Below are 21017 nucleotides of genomic sequence, written 5' to 3'. Positions count from 1 at the left end.
TTGAATCGTATTAAATGTTTGCTGAGCGATGCTACGTGCCGTAAACAGCAGCAACAACAATTGGCTGCCACATACTAAGTAAATTCAGAATTCAATAGAGCTTTTTACCCAGGTTACAGCATATTTTCTGGGCAAGCACAGCTTGCAGAATGCAAATATAAAACTGCCAAAGCCAAATCGAAATGGGTACAAAATATCAAAAATCCATTAAATAGTTTTCCTGGCCATTTAATTGCACTTCTTTCACTACCTCTAAGAAGTTTCTCAGTCTGAGTGTACAAAACTTTTTTGGCCCGCACAATCGTCAGCTTTGTATGCATCCTTAAATGTTAAATTAGCCACGAATTAAAAATGTCAGTTGAAAAAGTCGAAGGCTCCACTCCGCTCCACTCGACTTCGCCGGACCTCCAACTTCTTATTCTGTCCATTGCCCTCTGAAAACTGAAAACTAACAAACTAAAACTATGTAACAAACTAAAGTGCATTAACCCAACAATTGCAGTGGCCTGAGTGGAAATCAATACACGCACTTAGTGGGGTTCATGTCCTCGTAATTGAGCTTATTAAATAATCACAAATATCGATTGGCTTCGGTTCATTTCTGCTTGCCACTCAAACTCAAAGGGCCGGGGCATTCGGATGAAAAGGACCAATTGCCCAGCACAAAATGCGAAATGTTAAAAAGTTTATTATGCAACAAACTTGATTGACTGACTGACTGACTGACTGTCAGACGGGAACATAACTCACACACTCGCAATCACAGACACAGACACAGGTTGGCAGGATAAATTAGTCATTAAACGACGCTCTGAATGTGCCAGACGCATTGAGTGCAGTGCGGGTCAAGAGAGCACTACAAAATCGGGGGAACGGGGACGCTGAGGAAGTGGTGAGCTACTATACACAGGGAGAAATACTCCGACTTGGGAGTAAGACTACGTAGGCTATCCAGCCTAAGTGCTAAAAAAGAATGATAACATACGTTCCAAGCTTTAGCTTCCATGCTCACACAAAGTCTCTTTGAAACCCAATTAATCAATCAAACTAGTTAGCATGACTATGATTTGTGCGAAATCAATTGCATTTCGAAACAAAGGCAATAACTTGAAGCTGTGTTAAAAAGAAACTTCTTGACGTGCATTTCGCAGCATGAAAGGCGAACCGACTGGCAAAAGGACATAGTCCTTACTGCAATGGGTTTGACGTTGAGGGACATAAAAATTTCCGTTCTATGTAAGCGGCTTGCCTTTTTTCCTGCTGCTCCTAACAATGTTACTTGGACATATGTTGGGTGTTGGGTGGCAAGGCTGGGTGGATACATGAAGGAGAAACGTGTGGAACGTCGAGAACATCTTGCAGTTTATGTATATGGCCTTTAGATTGAGTTTGCACGAATGTACACAAGTTGTTCGAATTCGCATTTGAATGGGGAATTTCTTTTAGTGGCCGACGAGGACGACGGATGTGCCTCCTTGAGCTGTGGACCTCAGGACCTCTCGGTCTGCATGGCCATCAGTCCATCTGTCCATCTGTCTGCATGCCTGTCTGTCTGTCTTTCTGTTTGTCGTTGGGCTTAGCCATGACATAAGATTTTAATCAGCATAAAATTTTCGATATTCCGTTATTTCTTCGATTGCTTTTCCCCTTTTAACCTGTGCAAAAAAATTGGAAAATGGAATATCATATTTAACATTGCTTTCCTTATTTATTCAAGTCCCAGCTTTCATTTTCTATTGGTGTAATCGCCTTGGTTATCTGAAGCAATCAAGCTGTTCTTCTGTAAAATAATACTAAAATAAAGGTCACTATTGGAAATAAATGAGTAAATATTTGGTTTTGTTTACTTTCCCTTTATACACATTTTTATAAACAGGAAATGATGTTATTGAACCTTAAAGTCAGATGTGAACTTGCAGCTTGCGTTCATAATTGAGGAAGAATACTCGTGAGAACAGGTCAAAAAGGCGGTGCTTAAATCTTTGAAGAGAGTTAGCCTTGAAGGAGCAGGGCATTGTGTTGGCTAAAATATTGTTGCAACCGCATTTCCTCGCTAACACGCTTACCCTTAAATCGCATCAATTTTAAACGCAACAGACACTTCACTCCACACACAGACACACGGACACGAGCACAAACACTCGTAAGTTATTCCACCTTAATTATATTGCAACACCCCGACTCGACCCCCAGGCCCCCGTCCACTTCTTCCGCCGATCCAAGCTGAACCGACCGATTCCGACCAACTCCAACCCACTCCAACCCATTCCAACCCATTCCGACCCAATTCGAGGCACACATCGCGCCCAGGTGCCTGAAGGTCCATGTAACACAATGTTTTATGTACTTCCCATGTGTGTGTCTCGCGGAGAGTGTATGTGTGCGGAATGGCGGAGTGTGCGTGAATTAGTTATGAAGCCAAAGTCAAAGTGGGTCAGCAGCAGTTCTTCCTTTCCCGCTGCAATTCCGCCTCGAGTTGCCGCCGTTGCATTCGAGTGTGGCTATATTTTTAGAGCGCCGCCAATGCCAATTTAATGTTATTGCGTATACGTGCCGTTGGCCAGCATTATCAATAGTCGGTGCGTAGTGTGTGCACAGCGAAAAATGACAACAATATCAGTTCTTTATGACAGCCCTAAGATCGGTTATGGCATTTAATGGGTACACAAGTTTGCTTTGGTAATTCTGACCTTTACTTAAATCTTTTAAGCAGCTTTAATGTTTCTTCGTTTCAAAAATGTGTACTGTATACCTTTCGCATCAAAGAAGTTGTATTCAATTGGTCGCCTTATTGAAGACTCATTTTGTTTTCAGTGCCTTTGTGCTTTATTGTGCGTTTGCAGGGGTTAAAATTGTAATTAAATTCAACACCCGCACATGTATATTGTAAATTATGTATGCGTGTCACAGCCGTCGTGCCACAATAAAATGCAACATGAGGCAAAGGAACCACTGAACTGCAGCTGCCGACATACATTTCAATTTGTAGGACACTCGACCAAAAAACAGAACTCGAGAAGAAGGTACAGTACAAGCGCTCGCCACTTAACCTTCTGCCTGAAACAGACCAACTTGAGATGGCGATTGCGATGAAGGTGGTGATGGTGATGGTGATGGTTATGGCGATGGCATCCCGCTGCCATGAGTGCGACCTTCATCAAATCAACGAAAGGTAGCAGCCTTTGCAGTTGCTTTCCACTGCTCGCTGTTTGCCAGGCAAATTAAAAATTCAGAAGAAGACACGGGGACGGAGACGACGACGACGACCTCAGTGCGATGCCAAAGGTTGTTCGCGGCTGTTGGTCGACTGGTCTCGGTCTCGGTCTCGACCTGTCTCGATTTCACTTGAAATGGGAAAAAATGCTCCCAGTCGGAGGACTCCAAGGGCGTAGCGCACTGAAAGCAGAAAAAAGTAAATTAAAATTGTCTGTTTATTTGCACGAAATTCCGGCAAAGCAAAGAATTAAATATGCTGACTTGCGGGAGTCCTTTAAAGTCAACTGTGTGTCAGAAGCGGATTTAGGCGGTTCTTAAAGGGTTAAAAGACTACCAACAAAATTTCATAGTTATACATTTTATGTTAAAATTGCCTTTAAATTTGAATTGTAAAAATATTATTTGTCGTACTTATAAAATACAAAAAAAATAAATTTATTTTACCTCAAAGCAATCGGTCAATTGAGGAATATTACATTATATATTATCATAACGCCTCAAGTAGTTGTTTCAATTAATCGCATTCAAGATCTATAGAAAAGGTAAAAAGTACAATGGAAAATTAAATTAATAACGCGCATCAAAAGAATTATTTTTAATATTTCTTTCATTTCAAAAGGACCCCCCGAATAATGAAAGGACCCGTCTCTGGCAAGTGTGACTGTGCTGAAAGTCAAGGCTGCTAATTAAGTGCTTTTTTGGGGTTAAATACACACACATATAAGCAGCTTCCGTCACAGTTACAGCTCGGGCTTAAGCTGGGATTTATCCAGCCGATTCTGTGACTGTGCTGGGCACAAGCTATTAAGAGTCCTTTACTTTCTGTCTCTGTGTGTGTGCGGCTGGATCATGTTTTAAGCTGCTGAGCTTAACATCAATTTTTGAGAGCTTACTCCTTGTCTGTATGGGTTTGTGAGTGCGGATAGAAGGCCTGGGCAAACGAAGAGAACTTATATTGTTGCACTGCCTCGTATCTGGCGGATTTTCTCATTATTAAACTGGAAACCATCTAATTAGGAAGCGGTATTCCCGCACACATATGTACGTACATATTCATCTCGCGTGTGGCATTTCGTTAATGACACTTTAATGTGCTACAAAATCAACTGACACAGCTGGAAAAATAAATCACATTTTTAGCAGCAACATTTTGAAATAGAGCCTCCGTACGCGTGTGGCGCCTATGTATGCTACACACATACGTCACCCCCACTCGTCACCTATTAAAATTCACTTTTTACATAGACCCTACCAGCCAGGAGCTCTGTCTATATGTCTGAATGTGGGTCCGTTTGACTGACTGGATGGCACACATTTAACCCGCACGTAGTCGCAATTTTAATATAATAGCGGGCTGAAGCGAAGACGAGTCGCCGAGTTAAGGGCATATATATCAACGACCTAGTAAGCATCTTTATACAATTTCATGAGGCTGTCGACACACGCACACGCACTCTTACACCAGTGCAAAAAAACCCACACACCCACACACGGACACGGAGGACACCTGGCGACGCAACCGCGCACTTTACATAAATTTGTTATGCATATAAAATTAAAAGCATTTTTTTAGGCGCTCGTCCCGGCAGTGTTGATATTTTTATGGCAAATACTCGTAATTTGTAACTCTTACACAACTCGAAAACTTCAAAGAAACGCAGATAATCAGAAACAGATACGCACACTCACCGAAAAACTCATCGGCCGCCAAATGAGCAAAGTTCTTCTTTTATTTGATTTGCACGAGATTCAAAGGGGGGAGTAACTGAATCGCTACTGTTTGCCTACGTATCGTATTTGGTTGGCTCCTTCTTTTTGGCCCAAAACAAACGTCGGAAAGTTAAGTTCAAATGAGAGAACACACCGAAAAGTCATACAAATTTGCCGAGCAAATGGTGGAAATATTAACACGCGTGTCTGTTTGCCACTCGCATGTCGGTGAAATTAAAAATGAACTCACAAACACTGCAAAGAATTTTGGGTACTGCTGTGCTTTTTGAATAAAATTCATGTGCCCCTACAACAGCGATGAATTCTTTAAATTAATTATTCTCTCCGTTTACTTTTGGAAAATATTTCTTTTGATGAATAACGAAAATAGTTATTTATAAAACTCAAAATTCATTTCATAGGATTATTTTAAATTTGGAATTACTGTTTGCAAAAGATTAAAAACCAAAAAAAATTAAACATCCTAATCACTGTAATTCCCAGAATATAACCAATATAAAAAAATAACACAACGTTTTCAACGGACTTGGTTGCTTTTATTGGAAAATATTCTGTCTTTATCCTTAATATACTTCATACAATTTGTAAGGCTCCAAATAGCGCAGCTTCTTACACAGGTAATTATTTAAAAAAGAAATATTAAATTGACAATAGAACAGGCTGTTACAGTGCAGTGAATCAACGAAGACAGGCCCAATGCCAGCTAGTAGCTACTGTCGGGCCTGAAATCAAAATACATTAACGCGTTGCGTGCCTGGGACTGTGTGTGCTTGATGGTGTTTGTGTGTGGGGCAGGACGAGTGGGTGAGCCACTTCATCACCGCGGCAGGACCAACGGCATATGCAAATAATTCAGGCAAGCCAAAGCGACACTCAACATTCGTTCCGACCCCCCGTCACTCCACTCCACTCCACTCCTCTCAACTCCACTCCATTCCAAATCCACCAACCATCGCCATTGCCAGCGGCTTAAGTTTGCGTTTTTATTTAATTGCGGAAATTGTGGCTTCGCCCTGCCACACACACACATACACACACAAACACACGCGCACACACTCGCACACACACATGAAAAGCTACAGCACACAACGATTCTTGAGAAAGCGTTGCCTTTATAATTTCTTTCATAACGCAACCAAGCATTGTAGCATATTTTTATGGCCTCACATTTTTCTGCTTTCATACAGTTTCGTGTCGGTTTCTCCGGCTCCCCTTTCTTCTGCTCCCCAACAGCCGTTCTCCAAAACATTCTCGAAATTCCAAAGCAGATATGAGTTTTGATACCGTCGAAGTGGTTGCAGCCTCCGCAACTTCTCGCTTTGATTTCCCTTTTTACCCCCCTGTCACCACCGCCGAAATGAAAAGAGAAACAAATTGAGTCAAGTGCGTCTTCCTCGTTGGCGAAATGGGGAAAATGAGTGGTAGAAAGATGGGACTGGGTCCTGAGAACGGAACACATCCTGTCCCGCTTGAAAAGCCAAACTAATTAGAAAGTCACTTTAGACGCCGTTTCAACGCTCCCACAGGTCGAAAGTCGTTGAGCATAAAATTAAAAGCGACTCAAATGTGATTTCTCCTCGCGTGAATCTTATGAATGTTAATATAAAACTGCCTAATCATAACAACATTACTTTTTCAAGTTAATGCAATTGGCATAATTATTTTACCATTCGGTTTCTTTATCATTCATTTTGGCGTATAATGCCGAAAATAGATTTTATTTCTATCAAATGTTGTGCAGTTGGCGTGGTATCCGACACACTTATGATTATGAAAAACTAATCCTGAACTTAAAGTGAATCCCTTTACCGAAACGTTTTCGGATGTTCTGAATGTAACGTTTTTCCAACCGAATTTTTCCGGCAATCACCGTTTAATAAAGTACCCACAGAAGTACGCTTTGTTTTCCAAATAATAGCTGAATCATTACGGGCCACGCGTCGTATACGCAATATGCCATAACTGACTTTATTGATTTCAATTAATTGCCAAAGGAGCCAGCTAGTACTGGCATTTACGAAAACTGTCCATAATGAATTGGAAAAGCGTCGAACGAAACAAGCCACCAACAAATGGCGGGCAATCAGTTCGGTAAGTGGCTTACGCTTACACCAGGCGGCTCAGCCCAAATATCGATGTTCTTCCTCCTCCTCCCTCCACCTTAGAAGTTGGTAATGTGTTCGAGCGCAGCCCATATCAAAGCATTACGATCTAAATGACACTTTGACAGGAGCAGGACCTGCCACGGAGCTCGGGTGCGGTGGCCTGCCGCTCAGGTGCACGCAGTCGATGGCAGCGGCGATAAGGGGAAGAAAAATCGAGGCGGCCCACTCACATGCTCGCGACACACGCTACTTAACTGTTATTATTTAAAGTTGCAACAGGAAGCAGCTCAGCACTGGGAGAAAGCGGGGCTAGGCTCGAACAAAACTTTTTTAAAACGTTCGTTAATATTCCCTTCTAAAAATATCATATCATTATAAACTGTCAGATAAAAGTATATCTGGGTTCGTTATTAATAAACAATCATGTAACATATACTCATTGAACGGTCCCACAAAATACTGTTTCTTAGACTTCAATCATTATTTTATTTATTTAATTAATGCCTACAAGTGATCATAGTTTCAACAATTCTGAACATGTTTCTATGTTATCAGACACATTTTTTATTCAGTGCATTAGCAATCGCAGCAAAACTGCGAGCCGGAAGCGGAAAGCTTTTCGCCTGCGGAAGTGTTTCGTGCGCGCCAAGTTTATATAAGCGACTGTGATACGTTGGGTGTTGAATATGTGGGTGTGTGTAATCTGTCTGTGTGTGTTGCTCTTGGAGCTGCAGCTTCATGTGTGTGTTTGTGCAAATTGCAAGGAGTTTAATGACAAAAGCAGCAGCTACAGCCGAGCACAATGCGTTTAAGCAGCCAGCACTTTGTTGTGTCTAAAGGTGTTAGTGTGAGTGTTAGTGCTGGTGGTGGTGGTGCTGCCTTTCCTATTGGTGTTGCCATTGCTATTGTGGCTTTTCACCCGGGTCTCTAACGAACCGAGGACAGACCAGGATTTCACGCCTTTTCCACCTCGCTGCTGCGAAAACACTTTCACTGGCGGCCGGCAGCTGGATGTTTGGCTCTCAGCTCGGGTAATCTGGAATCACCGAACGCGTTTCTTCTGGGCACTCCATTACACAGAGAAAAACAAACTGTGTCTTTGATTTTATTTAGTCTTGCAATCAGAAAAAACCTTTAAAAATATATTAAAGGACAGACTCTGAATAAATAAATGTAAGTGACATCATATTTAAATAAAGTTAAGTATTGCACATAAACAACAATAATCTATGAAAAGCAGAAATTTTCACGCATTCAAAACAAAGTGTGGTTAGATAATATTATTGCTTCATAAATCAATTAAGAATTCCATACAAACCGTTTTTTATATTTAAATTTGGTTAGATTAATGCTCAGTATCTGTTTTGATGTCATGCAGTTTTGGATACATTTAATTAAAACTCAAGAATGAAGATCAGGTTTTTAATTTATATGACATTCGAGATTCATATTAGCTTATAAATAACACACAAAAAGATATTTTCCTATATTTTCATATTTTCCTCTGTAGCATCTATAGCTGCCTACTTTTCCCCGGGCCCAGCACTCCGCGATTGCTTCTCATTTTAGCCGGGCTCTAGCTCCATTTCCGTCGACTGCCAGTCGATGATTTTAGCCGACATCTTGTTCGCCTGCTTCCGTTGGGCGCAGCTTAGTCGCTGTGTTGGCTGTATTTGTTGTGTTTGTTGTGCTGTTGTCGCTGGTAAACGCTGCACAATCACCGCAGCTGCTTTGCATTTTCCAATGGCTTTTCCTGCGCCCCCTGGGCGACCTGGGCGACTGTCGCGTGTCTCTGTAGATTGAAAAACATTTTCCGTGATTTTTTGTTGTCTGCGACTGCTGCTGCTCCGGCGGTAGTTTTTCCTGTTATTCTCTTGGCATTTTCACATTTTGCATGTATTTTGTTGACAGGCCGAAAATAATCTAGGTAGCTTCTATGCATTTATTTTTATTCCGTGCAGGATCTCAATTCACGGTGGCATTCAAATGGCTTGACTACGTGACTGGTCGAAGCAGAAGCTTTGGAGGATCTGGTTTAATATGGTTGTTAAGAAAGAATTGAGAGGGGCTTGGGTGGTAAAATCATAAGCAAAAAGTTTCGAAAATTCTTTGAACCTAGCTAGGTGAATTCGTGCTTTACGAGTAGTTTATGATCTTATCTGAGTTAAATTCCTCAGTGATACGCCCGAGGGGAATCTCTTGAATTACATTGCATGGTCTTGAAGGCTTACTGTTGAATATACAACGGAGGGGAGGGTATCAATATCCATTCAAGGATAATTATTCCTATCCCCACTGAATCGAACTTGTGCGTGGAATTGTTCCCTGTTTGGACTTAACCCATTGTTTTGGTCCCTGTTTGTCTGACATATGCTAATTTGTAATTGCTCGATTGCGTGCACCTACACGACCAGTTTAAGCACGGGTTAGAGCGTGTGTGTGGGTGTGTTTGGACACACACAATTAGATGCGGCAACAACAGCCGTACCCGATGTGTAGCGATGTGTAACAACTATTGTGGATATAAAATGCATAATTTATAATTCCTGCGGTCACTTTCGGGCGCGCTGTTAATTGAAGCATACTTTTGAGAGCCGACTGAATTTATTGACATTTATATGATTTAATTAAAATGCTACGTATAGACAGAGCAAAATAGGCAGCCAAATCAAAAGCGGTCACATTATAAATATGCATAAATTAATGGCACTGCACAAGTTAAACAATTTAAGCATTAAAACTGTCCATCTCCCTGTCAATTGGGCAAATTGAAATATAACTATATATAAATAATTGAGTCGGTTTTCCGTTGCTGCTGCTGTTGATTTTGCGCCAATTATGCGACTGCAAAATCGGGAAAATCTTTCGGTAAGCTTCATAAAAGCTTCCGCATTATGTTTACAAGCTAATAAATGTCAACGGCAAACTGCAAACTACAAACTGCCAACTGAAACTGCAAGCAGCAAACGGCAAACCGAAACTCGAACTCCGGCGATGCCCAAAATGCAAAGCCAACAAATGGCCGGCAAGGACAAACAAATTAAGCTCCTGAATTTTGCATGAAGCCAATTGCATTTTGGGCAGCCGGCCAAAGCACATCCAATGGTCTGTTGGCCGGCTTTTTGGCCAGATCAAGTTGCAGCAAAGTTGCAGAACTGCTGACACACACACACAAGCACCAGCACACAGGGTCACAGATTATTTGCAGCTGACTGAAGTTGGCCTAATTGATTAATGATCCCCCTTATGACCATGAGTCAGCCATTCGGTAAAACCCACTGGTGACCTCTAATCTGGTGACCCAAGTTGGAGCCGAGTTTTGAGAGGGGTTGTAAACGAAACGATTCTGGTGGAAATGGACTGGCGTACAGAGATAAAATATATTTGTGACTACTTATAAATTCTCTTTTCAGCTTATTCAAATTGCATTTTGCAAAACATTATAAAATAAAATAATTTGAAAGATCGATCTGTGGTTTTATCCTTAGCAATGTATTTCCTGATGCAAATAATACAGCCATGAGAGTTATTTGAAATAAAAACCAGATTTATGTGGCTACAATTTCATCAGCGAGCATCGAGCACAAATGGCCATTTTCTTGGCGTGTACGTGAGCGCTTATAAATAATAACGATTTGGCTAAACCGGAAGCCAAAGTAACAACTTCCTTTTGTACGAATGTTAACCCGTTCGGTCACATGCCACTCACACGATTCGTCCGTGTTTGTGCGTGCATTCATTTATGATTGAGTGCGCTTTGGGGGTGAGTAGCCAAATGGCTCCACATGCATAGGTGTATGGGTAATGAGCCCGTGCCACACTCACACTCGCACTCGCACTCGCACACTCACGAAAAAGGTCAAAAAACGCAGAATGCTCAAAATGAAACGTCAGAATCACCAACAACAACAACAAAATTGCGTGTATGCTGCTTTTTTACGGGCATATTTGGCTTTTTGTGCTTTTTTGTTGCGAGTATAGAGGCCTACACATCATCATCAGCGTGTGCTTGTGCTTGTTTTTGTTGGCCCTTCCATCCCGTCAACCCTTTTGGAGTCGCTTTTTGTTGCCTGCTTTTCGAATTTCCGTCTGGCATGAAATATATAGCTGGCTTTCTTTTTGTGTGTGTCGCAAAGTCATGCAGTAAAAATTACATATGTACACATTTGTCTGCCCGCGTATGTGTGTGTGAGTGTGCTGTTGTGATGTTGTTTCAGCACACGCAACAACACCAGCAAAAATTTAATTTGAATTCGCACATCAAATTCGCATATAAATTTTTAAAGCCACCGACAGGCGGAGTAAAAAATTTAATTTATTAAGCACAACACAAACAAAATCAACGAAAATTCGTTGGGGAAAAAGTGAGCGCGATTTAATCATTCATATGGCCATTTATGTGTGGCACGAGATGCCACAATATCGCCGTCTCTATGACACAATAAACGTCATCATTTGACAGCATTTTCTTTTGGGTATGTGAAAATCACGGCGACTTATTAATTGGCCTAGCCAACTACCCACACTTCCGCACTTACCCTCCCGCACGCAATGAAGCCGAATTTTTGTTTGGCCCAAGAGATAACCGACGTATAAGGAACAAGTTTGTTGGCCCGCATTTGGCTTTTACCAGATTTGAACGTTTGTGCGACTTACAGTTAGTGGCGTCACCGAAAATTCGTTAACTGCAATGGTTTTGGCCAAGGCAGAACTTTTACAAAGTGATTATTATTGTATGAAAACTTTTGCGGCCTGGTCGAAAGCTTGTCTAGTTCTAGTTTTCCCACTCGCTCTTCTTGCTCTTGTAGCTACATATGTAAAACCAAAAGGAGGAAAAAAGCCAGACCGAAACGAGGGAAAACTTATGGGCACAAAGTTTTGGTAGCATTTTCATGCCCCAGCCTATGGAGTATCGCCAACATGGGCAACAACAAACTGGCAATACTGAAGACAACGTGAACTAACACCAATTAAAAGACATTTAACATACACCTTCATACAGGACATACCGGCCTACGCTATAGAAGTGGTAGAATTATAAGGGCGCTTGTATTTGTAATAGTTATGAATATTTTCCATTCAAAATGTTCCATAAAAATACCTTTAAAGACATAATAATTTATAAGCTCCTTTTGATTTACCCTATATTGTTTTACTTCTTAGTTTTTGAGAATAAGGCCCAATACATATTGGCACCCTTTTTGATTGGCTTCTTACTAAATCGAAATGTAACCTCATCAAAAAGAGCAAATTTTGCGAGCTGTCAGTGCAATTTACTTAACCACTGCTGTGTTTTGCTTTATAGGGGGGCTAATAAAGGAGCAAAGAGCGCCTCCGACAGCTTCTGGTCATACAGAGTAAATGGGTTCAAGTGTTTAATATTTGAAAAGTGTTTTCGCCAAACTACGTGGTGTGATGTGGTGCGAGATGCTGCCCATGCCACATGCCCCATGCCCCATGCCCCGTGCCCCATGCCCCGTGCCCCATCCCCGTGCCCCTTGGTGTGGTAAGAAAAGCTATTGGAAATGGCCGGATGCTCCTAGCACGTGTTGGTTTAGTTGTCGACAAGTTTACTATCACAGTTGGGCACGCAAAACTTTGCCCGACCCTTTATTGGTGCGGAGTAGGGGTCATAAATAAATTAACTACTTAAATTTGCTTGCCGGGCAATCGGAGCGGGTTGAAGGGTGTTGTGGAACTGGGTAAGAGGAAGTTATTAAATAGGAAGAGTCCTCATAATAAAGTGAAGTACTAATAAATATTTGCTAACTTAAAACGAATCACAAAAACCAAATGAATATTTACAGCGACCTTTCACCAAATGTTGTCAATCAGCCTTTGCCGAAATGGAAACATCTTTTTCTCGCCCCCTTTTGGGCCAGATTTCGAGCCGAAGCGGCAAAGTGGCCATTACTCTAATTAACCTTATTTCATTCTCAATTATAAACGACCAGAACAAACAGCACAAAAAAGGAGAACATCACTAATTGTACCAAGCGAAAAAACAAGAAAATCGGGCCAAACGAAATCCGAAAGGAAAAACCAAAACAATTGCCTTAAACATAATTGTTATTTTGCGCCTTTTTCTCTTTGATTTTTCTTTCTGGCAGTGCCGTTTTGCCGGCTTTCTGGCTCAACCCAAAAGCACAAACCAAAAAAAGGAAGGCAAATTAAGTTTTTGCTCTAATTTAGTCTGACGCGCGTTGGCAAAACAGCAAGAACAACAATAATAACAAGCCGCCTTGGCTTTTGCTTTGCTTAATTTACCATTTTTCACTCTTATCGCCCCCCAAGAGCGAGGGTGGCCATAAAAACAAGGCCAAAAGTAGCAAACAGCCCAGTCCGACTGGCTGCTGCCTTGAAGTTTAAGCTGCGAGCGTAACAATAATTTAATGCGGCTCTTAAATTGTTTGTAAAATGTTCAACAACCGCGCGCGCTGCTCAGTGGCGAAGTTAAAAAGTGGAAAACTTTTTCTTTTCTATTTAACGTAATTTTCCCTTATTTGCTGTGTCTGATACGGGGAAATCCCCCCACCGCATCCCTCCGCTAGCTCATTTCCCCACGCAGATGTTCCGGACGGTTGTCGAGCATATGTTGCCCTTGCCTCATAATGTGGCATATTCGGCAGCTCGACAGCTTTGAGAGCCGCGATTGAGTCCCGTGCCATGTGCTGTAGTCTTCATTTGGAGTCCTTCCTTCCGCCTCGGTTTTCCCGTTTCCCCGTTTCCCCGTTTTCCCGTTTCCCCGTTTCCCCGTTTTCCCTTTTCCCGCTCATAATTTTCCTTCTGGGGGAAAATTACATGGCGGGCGACACTTCGGGCATTCTCTTTTGTTTTCGTGGTTAAGCAAATGTTCAACAAACCAAATCTGAGATTTGCATTTTATGCTTTCTCCTCCCAGCCCTCCCTAACTTTCTTTCATGGTCGGATAAGCTGAGCTTTAATGCTTCTAATCGGGCTTAAAATCAAGGATGTTCGACGAGCTACCGAAAGTCAAATAATTTAAAGCAACTTTTAGTCACATCAATCGTGACGTGCTGACGTGACATGGGAAAACTTTGTGGTCAGACCAGAGCAAAGCTTCTTAAGTGCTAAGAACCTTTTTTAAGGGTGGGGAAATCCTTTACTTACTGTCTCATATCTAATCCCATTCCCACTTGGCTCTTACTCACACATCAGCCATGCCGACAAAGAGCTCGGGACAAATTATTGACACACTCAAAGAACACAGACCCTTCCAAATCCATTGCTCAAAGGCATGAAAATGAAAACATTTTCACTTATTTGCCCAGAAATTGGATAAGAATCGAACTGAAATTGGATCTCACTCATTGTCGATACACTTGCCAAAGCCTCCGTTTTCCGTTTTCCGTTGGCATTTTGTTTTGCTTTTAACTGCCTGCCGCTGGTGTTGTTGCCCTGCCAGCCACATCAAGCATTTTCCGGCTATTTTCCACCACCTCCTGCCGAGCCAGTGGGCCACTGGGCCACCCCCTTTGCCGCACTCTTATTATCGTAATAGAATTTGCCAAATTGAGGTTGAAATACAATGGCTTGGTTTGCCATTATGCACGTAGAACAATAACTAGCTCTTAAGCATACTGAAGTATAGGTTATTGTGTTTAGACATGATAAACTGATTTTGATTGATTTTGTATGTGCATTTGGTATGAATAATTTCTGTTAAATCTTAAATATGTATTGTTGCATATACTTATAACCAACTAAAATTTTAGATTAAATTCTTAGTAAAAAAAACTTAAGTTCTAATGTTAGTTTTGTCTTCTCTTTGGCTTAAATAAACAGTCATTTTATAGATTTGTATTGACTAGTTCTCAGCTTTATATTTTAGTATGGGTATAATTTTCTTTAAGTGCATGCCCCGACTCTCTCCTTTTTTGGCATCCGTTTATCGTTTGATTGTTTGTCTGCCTCGCCCTTCATTTTGCCAATGTCTGGTGTGTTTGTTTGCCTGTTTGCTTATTTGGCGGGACTGCTGCTGGTTCGCTTATCAATTGCTGTTTTTATTGCCATTTTAGCCGCCTCCCCCTTTTTGTCGCCTTTCCTCCTCGGCCTCCTTTATTGAGTACGACAAAAATTCATTGCTCCGCCCAAGGGCGCGTGCCAGTAAACAGCCTCAATGGGGGATTTCCAAAGGAAGCCATTCGCTTAGACATGGACTAGCCTGCGGTTTGGCCCCACTCTACTGCTGTCCTAAGCTTCCCTGCTGTCCCCCATTTAATTGTTTACTTTGCGGCAATTGACCTTTTGTGGCATTGCGGTGATTGAATGCCAGATATCACATTTCGCCCAGGCTATTAGGGAATTATGATATTCTGTTTGGGTGCGAAATAGCTGATTGCTCACTGCTCATTCCTTATATGGATTGGCCGGCAATTCCGCTCAGGCAGTTATAGAGCCAGCGGAAAAAAGATGAAAGGGAAATAAGCCCCAGGTGGGTGCAGCTCATCGGGAATATGTCAAGAGGACCTGGCTAGAAACTCATCTGGGCTCACGCTGCGTATGAGTAACGCGCTCGTCACGGCACGTCATCAACTTTGTTGCTGGCACTGTGCGAATTTCGCATTCCCCTTCCGTCATACGTCATACGTCGCCATTTTCATTTTCATTTTTTTCCAATCCCGATCTTTTGTTCTTCTGCGTTGCACCACAATGTAGCTGTAGCTGCGGCTAGCGTTGGCAACAAAAGCCGCAGGCCCGAAAGGGGGAAGTGACTAAAGCATTCTTTGTTTCTAGGCAATTTCAGTTACTTACCCCGGCCATTGTTATTGCGACTTTTCCCATGCCATTCCCTTTGCCACACGTTGTCGCTGGCGATAAAACTGTTACTACTCGCAGCTACTGCCACAAAATACCAATGTCGTTGCTGCCGTTCGGTAAGTTGATGCTGCACTGCCCGGAATTTGGTTTAAGTTCCATTCTAATACGAGTCTTGAATTTCTTGTATTTGAATTAAGTACTAAATTACTTTAAGTACTAAATTAGGTCTCTTTGAAAAGAGGGGTACATTTTAAGGTTCTCTCCTAAAGTCATTGACTTATTTAAAAGTATCTTTTTATGGTAGAAATCTCAGTTTATATTTTTGGTTGCCCGACAAAATTAAAAATATATCTTTCACATTTTGATATTTAACTGCAATTTCCTTCTCAAATCCTTTTTTCCAAGTGTCTAACCGTTTCGTGTTTCTTTGGAGCTTAATCCGGCCCCACCTTGTATCCGTGTCGTGTGTGTTGTCTGTCTCCACTTGCCATAACAGCAAACTTGGCTACAAAACTGCTGCCAAAGCTCCAGCAGGCAGTGGTGTCCTTGCCAACTTACAGAGGAACACATACATGGATGCCATGGCAGATTCACCCTGGGCATATTGATGAGCCCAACACTTTAATTAGAGCGTCAATAAAATGGATAAATGCCGTCCGAGTCCGAGGTGCAGATATCAAGCCACAAAGACTCACCCCGTTGGCAGAAATTTAATTTGCCATTCACTTACACGCCACTTGGCCCTGCGGCATATTTGCACCAATTAACCAGAGCCGAGTCCTCACTGAAAATTACAATTAATAGTCCTGGCATTTTTCACTCCCTTTGTAGGCGGCTGGCACCCGGGCCAGCAGTGCAGCTCTGAGCCAAGTCATTGGGCTGGACAGGCGTGCAAATCGCTATAAATTATGGTGTCAACTCAGGCCTAAATTAGTCCCGACACGCAGACAATGGCCAACACCTATGTGCAACTCGTACAGTTCGGGTTAAAGTAATAGTGTTGCGTACGGAAAGTGTGTTCATCATTTATAATCCTATATAATCCTAAATATCTATAATTTTGATTTCTTGGTCCAAATAAATACATTTAAACATAAACATATTTAACGAGTTTGAAGAGGCCTACGGCTTCTTTACTATTTACTATTCATTACGTCAAATTGGATTGAATCATCTTCAATCTACAGCGCATACGTTATTCCGACGTAAGCTGTAACTTGTGTCAGTGTCCTTCAAGTGAATTGATCTATAATTAAGATAGCTCCGGCTCTCCACTGAGCACCTAGTCTGTCTGGCAGCATGGAATGGCTTCATTACGGCCCCTCGGCAATGGGCTGGAATCGCACTCTCAATGGAATCCAGATAATGCCGCCTTATTTGTTTATGAAATTGACCTGCGATTATCGCTGCGGCGGAAACAGAAACTCAGACAGGGACAAAGGCAGGCATATTGCGTGTGTGCTGCCTCATGAATAATACATATGCTCTGCTCGAAGTGGGCGTGGCATGTCTGGTTGAATGTCTGCCTGGATGTGTGTGTGCCCACTCGCACAATAAAAGTTTTCCAACGGCGAAATCGTTTTGTTAACTTGTTCACAAGTGTCTGTGTGTGTGGGCCAACAACTCGAAAGTCTCTGTAAAGTCGTTTTCGACTCCTTCAGCGATCCCGCATTCTCAGCCTCCAGGATCTGTTGTGAAAATCCGTTTACACAATTTAACGCACAAGTTCGACACAAAAAAATGAACTTTCCACAAATGCATAAAACTTTTGTATTGACAATAAACGCCGACAGAAGACTTTCGAATATGGAAAATGCTAAAGACTTGTGATAACCAAAGGGGCATGGGATAAAAGTGCATGTATGTATGGTATGGAAGTATGCGTGCTTCAACTCCGCATTCTCCGGAAGATAAAACCCGCAGGCTGCAATGATGCTCTCAAATAGGTTTAGTTTGTTGCAAAGTTGTTGAAAGCCAGTGAGGAAACGGAAAATAAGAGCTGAAAACTACACTAAACGAAACGGTTTATTCAAGAATCTTTCATTTATAAATCATTTTTACCGCCTTTAAAAGTATTTAATATTACTGTGCTGAAAATATTAAATCTATTTACATTTACAGCGATTTTCATTTACTTTGTCTACCGGATAACTGGTTATACTGGCTTAGATCTTAGCCTAAGAAAATGGTGACAACTTATGGGAAAAACTGTCCATATATGTACTTATTATGTACAATTCATTTATGTAGCCAAGACTTATGACCAAAATTTAATTATTTAAACAAAAACATACATTGTAAAAATCGTGCAATATATTGTGGAGAAGAACGAGAGGAAAAATTGCATTCACTTTTATGGCATTGGCATTGGCGGACAAAAGCGTGCGAAATTCAATGAGCTGCAAAAAGCATCTAAAGTCGCTGCAGCTGCCAGATTTAAGCCAAGAAAAATGTCAGACAGGCAGCTGCGGGCAGCCAACCTGCATTTGGCCCACACTTCCAACCTGTTTGGAGTTTTCTCACCAAAAGAAATAGTGCATATATATTTGAAAAAAACCCAAAAGTTTGGAATCCAACTGGAAGTTGACTGCGGTCTGAGCAGGCGGCAGACAAATTGTGCTCGTAAATGCTTTAAATTGTGCACTCCGCTCGGTTCAAATTGAAGTTGGCAAGAAAAAGTGGAGCCGCGACGAGAACAAAACACGGCAAAACAAAGTTGGCCAAGGAGCGTGCAAAAAATTGCGGAGCGCGTTAAGAAAAAGGTTTCTGTAAGCTGTGAACAAATGCGCGACAATATTTCTGTGTGCGGCCAATGTGGAAATCTTCGCTTTAAGTTGCTCAACACCTTTTCTTTTCACCTTTGAGTGGGTGTGCTTTCAGTGGCTGGAGTTTTCCCGCACTTCTCGACTGCAGCCGGGAAAACGAGAAATGCCACCAGCAACACTTGCCTTTTTCCGGTTTCTTGTGGCGGCATGAACTGGGTTGATAACCCAAAACCGAGTGCCACTTAAGCCAATGCCAAAGGCCTGGCCACAGAGAAACTAGTTCCTTTATACATTTCTATGAACATTTTAGAAATAGTATACAACAAAATAATAACGAGGTATTGAGTCTATTTTCAAAAATAAAAGCCAGGCAATACTTCATTCGTTGTGCATTTGGGTTTTACCTTGAACCTTCAAACTAAGTCCATTTTTTTCGTAGTGCATGAAGTGCACACTTGAGTTCTCTGCGGCTGCAACAATTGCAAGGTGTTAAATGACAAACTGTTAAGTTAATACAGCAACGACCTCGACTTTTCAACTTCAGCTTCTGAACTTCCGGGGTGTTGGATTTTTCAATTTACGGCCTCCCCTTTCCCGCTCTGATGACCTGTTTTTGAACTGATATTAAGTAGCATTAGGACACCGCTCTGGCTGGGCAAGTGATTTAAGCGCTTTTGAGCACTTTAAGGCCTCCACAAGGTCAAGTCGGCTGGCAGTTTGATAAGGGCGGAGCGAATTCAATAAACGCGCTGACGTAAGTTCTAATTGGCCCGGTGGAAATAAACCAGGCGAAGCACTTAAATTAATTAAAATATCATTTTGGAAGTCGCGGAAAGAAAACACAAGAAACACTGTGAAATCACCGCCTCTAAGAATCCTTTTTTGTCAGCTGGACGACAAAGTGAAATCGAAATGGCAAACAAAGAAATTAGATGGTTCCAGGCATTATTGTCAGAATAACATTACACCATCCCCCCTCCCCGCGCCTCCTGAAGGTCGTAAATAATTTATTTAAACGTGAAGGTTTGCAGCAGGAGATTGTGGTGGGTGGTAGGAGGTGGGAGACGGAAAATGGCAGTGGGAATTGTCGCAGACTCCTTTACACTTTGATGCTGCTGTGTTATGAATAATAACTTGGACTTGGTCCGCCCAGCAGCCTTCTTTTTTTTATTGTGCGTTCGAATTTCGCGTCACTCTCGTGCCATCCCGCTCTTGCGCCATCTCTCTTCTGCATTTGGCAAAGCTTTGAATATTTTACGCCGGCATAAATAATTTAAAACAATGGAACACACGTAAAAAGGGAAAAGGATAATGCAGCAGACGGACAAGGTTTTCCGAAAAAGCACACAAACGGGACAAAAGTGAGAGCGAAAAAACAGGGCAAGAGAACAGGAAGATAAAAATAAAAATTTATATATATTCCTTTTTTAACATGGCCCAGAGATGCTGGCCCAAAGACCCACAGAAAGTGCTGCAGTTCACAGTCGGCGAAAAGGGGAAAATGGTAAAATGGGAAGGGAAAACGAACACCACCCACTTTCGACCTGAGCGCAACACTTGACATATGCGCCGCCCTTTGACCTCCTTCCCAGCTGCCGGGCGGTGAAATCCCTTGTAAATGAGAAGGCAAGGCGGCCAAAACATTTGACGAACGGCAAAAAATGAAATGTAAATGCTGAAAATGTTGTCTTTGCCGCGTGTGAGCCTGCTCCGCTCTCCTTTTGAACCCCTCTAAGCCAGTGAGTGATGGCGGCTCAAAGAATGTCAACACACACAAGGCTCACGCACAGGCACTCCGCCCTTAGACAATTTCACTTTGACTTAACAAATAGAAAATCATTTATTCTGCATGCGCGAACGAGGGCGCACTGCCATTCCGGATTCGATTTCCCACAGATGAGGGGAGCACTCAAAAAAATGCACAACGTTTTAGGGAAAATTGTACAGGAAGCAAAGAGCCTACAAAGATTTAAAGTATGTGGAACTTGGATTTGCTTATTATCAACCCATCAAAATAATCAAGTAATGTAACTCCGCTAGGTGGCGCTCATGCTCTAATTCGCCACTAACGTGGAGAATACTTAATATGAAATATACTTAATGAAATACCTAAATGAAATATTATGGTTTCCCAAACGAAACATTTGAGCAAATAACCAAATACGAATTCTTAATTTTTTCTGATTTGAATAAAGTATTATTACAGCTCAACTAACGTTTTGAATCAGTTTGGTGAAGTATATGTATAATGTCAATATATTTTGGAGAGTTAAGTAGCGACTTTTCTCGCAGTCCAAGTTAGAGGCAGATGGGAACTCATCCGGAGCCCGTCTCCGTCGTGATTTCCGTCCCGTGTCGAGCCTTTAGATTTATGCGCATTTTGCATATTTCTTTTCCTCCTCATTTCAACAGCAACAAA

At 41.9% G+C, this 21017-nt stretch overlaps 1 protein-coding gene across 4 annotated transcripts in view; it reads left to right on the top strand.

The window, feature by feature from the left end:
* Positions 1-21017, top strand: part of LOC120451268 — a 73168-nt gene that overhangs the window by 12844 nt on the left and 39307 nt on the right. The window lies entirely within an intron of this gene.

The sequence above is a fragment of the Drosophila santomea genome, chromosome 3R, assembly GCF_016746245.2.
Source record: "Drosophila santomea strain STO CAGO 1482 chromosome 3R, Prin_Dsan_1.1, whole genome shotgun sequence".
NCBI lineage: Eukaryota > Metazoa > Arthropoda > Insecta > Diptera > Drosophilidae > Drosophila > Drosophila santomea.
The sequence above is the reverse complement of the archived record's forward strand: the minus strand, read 5'-3'. Positions and strand labels throughout refer to the sequence as shown.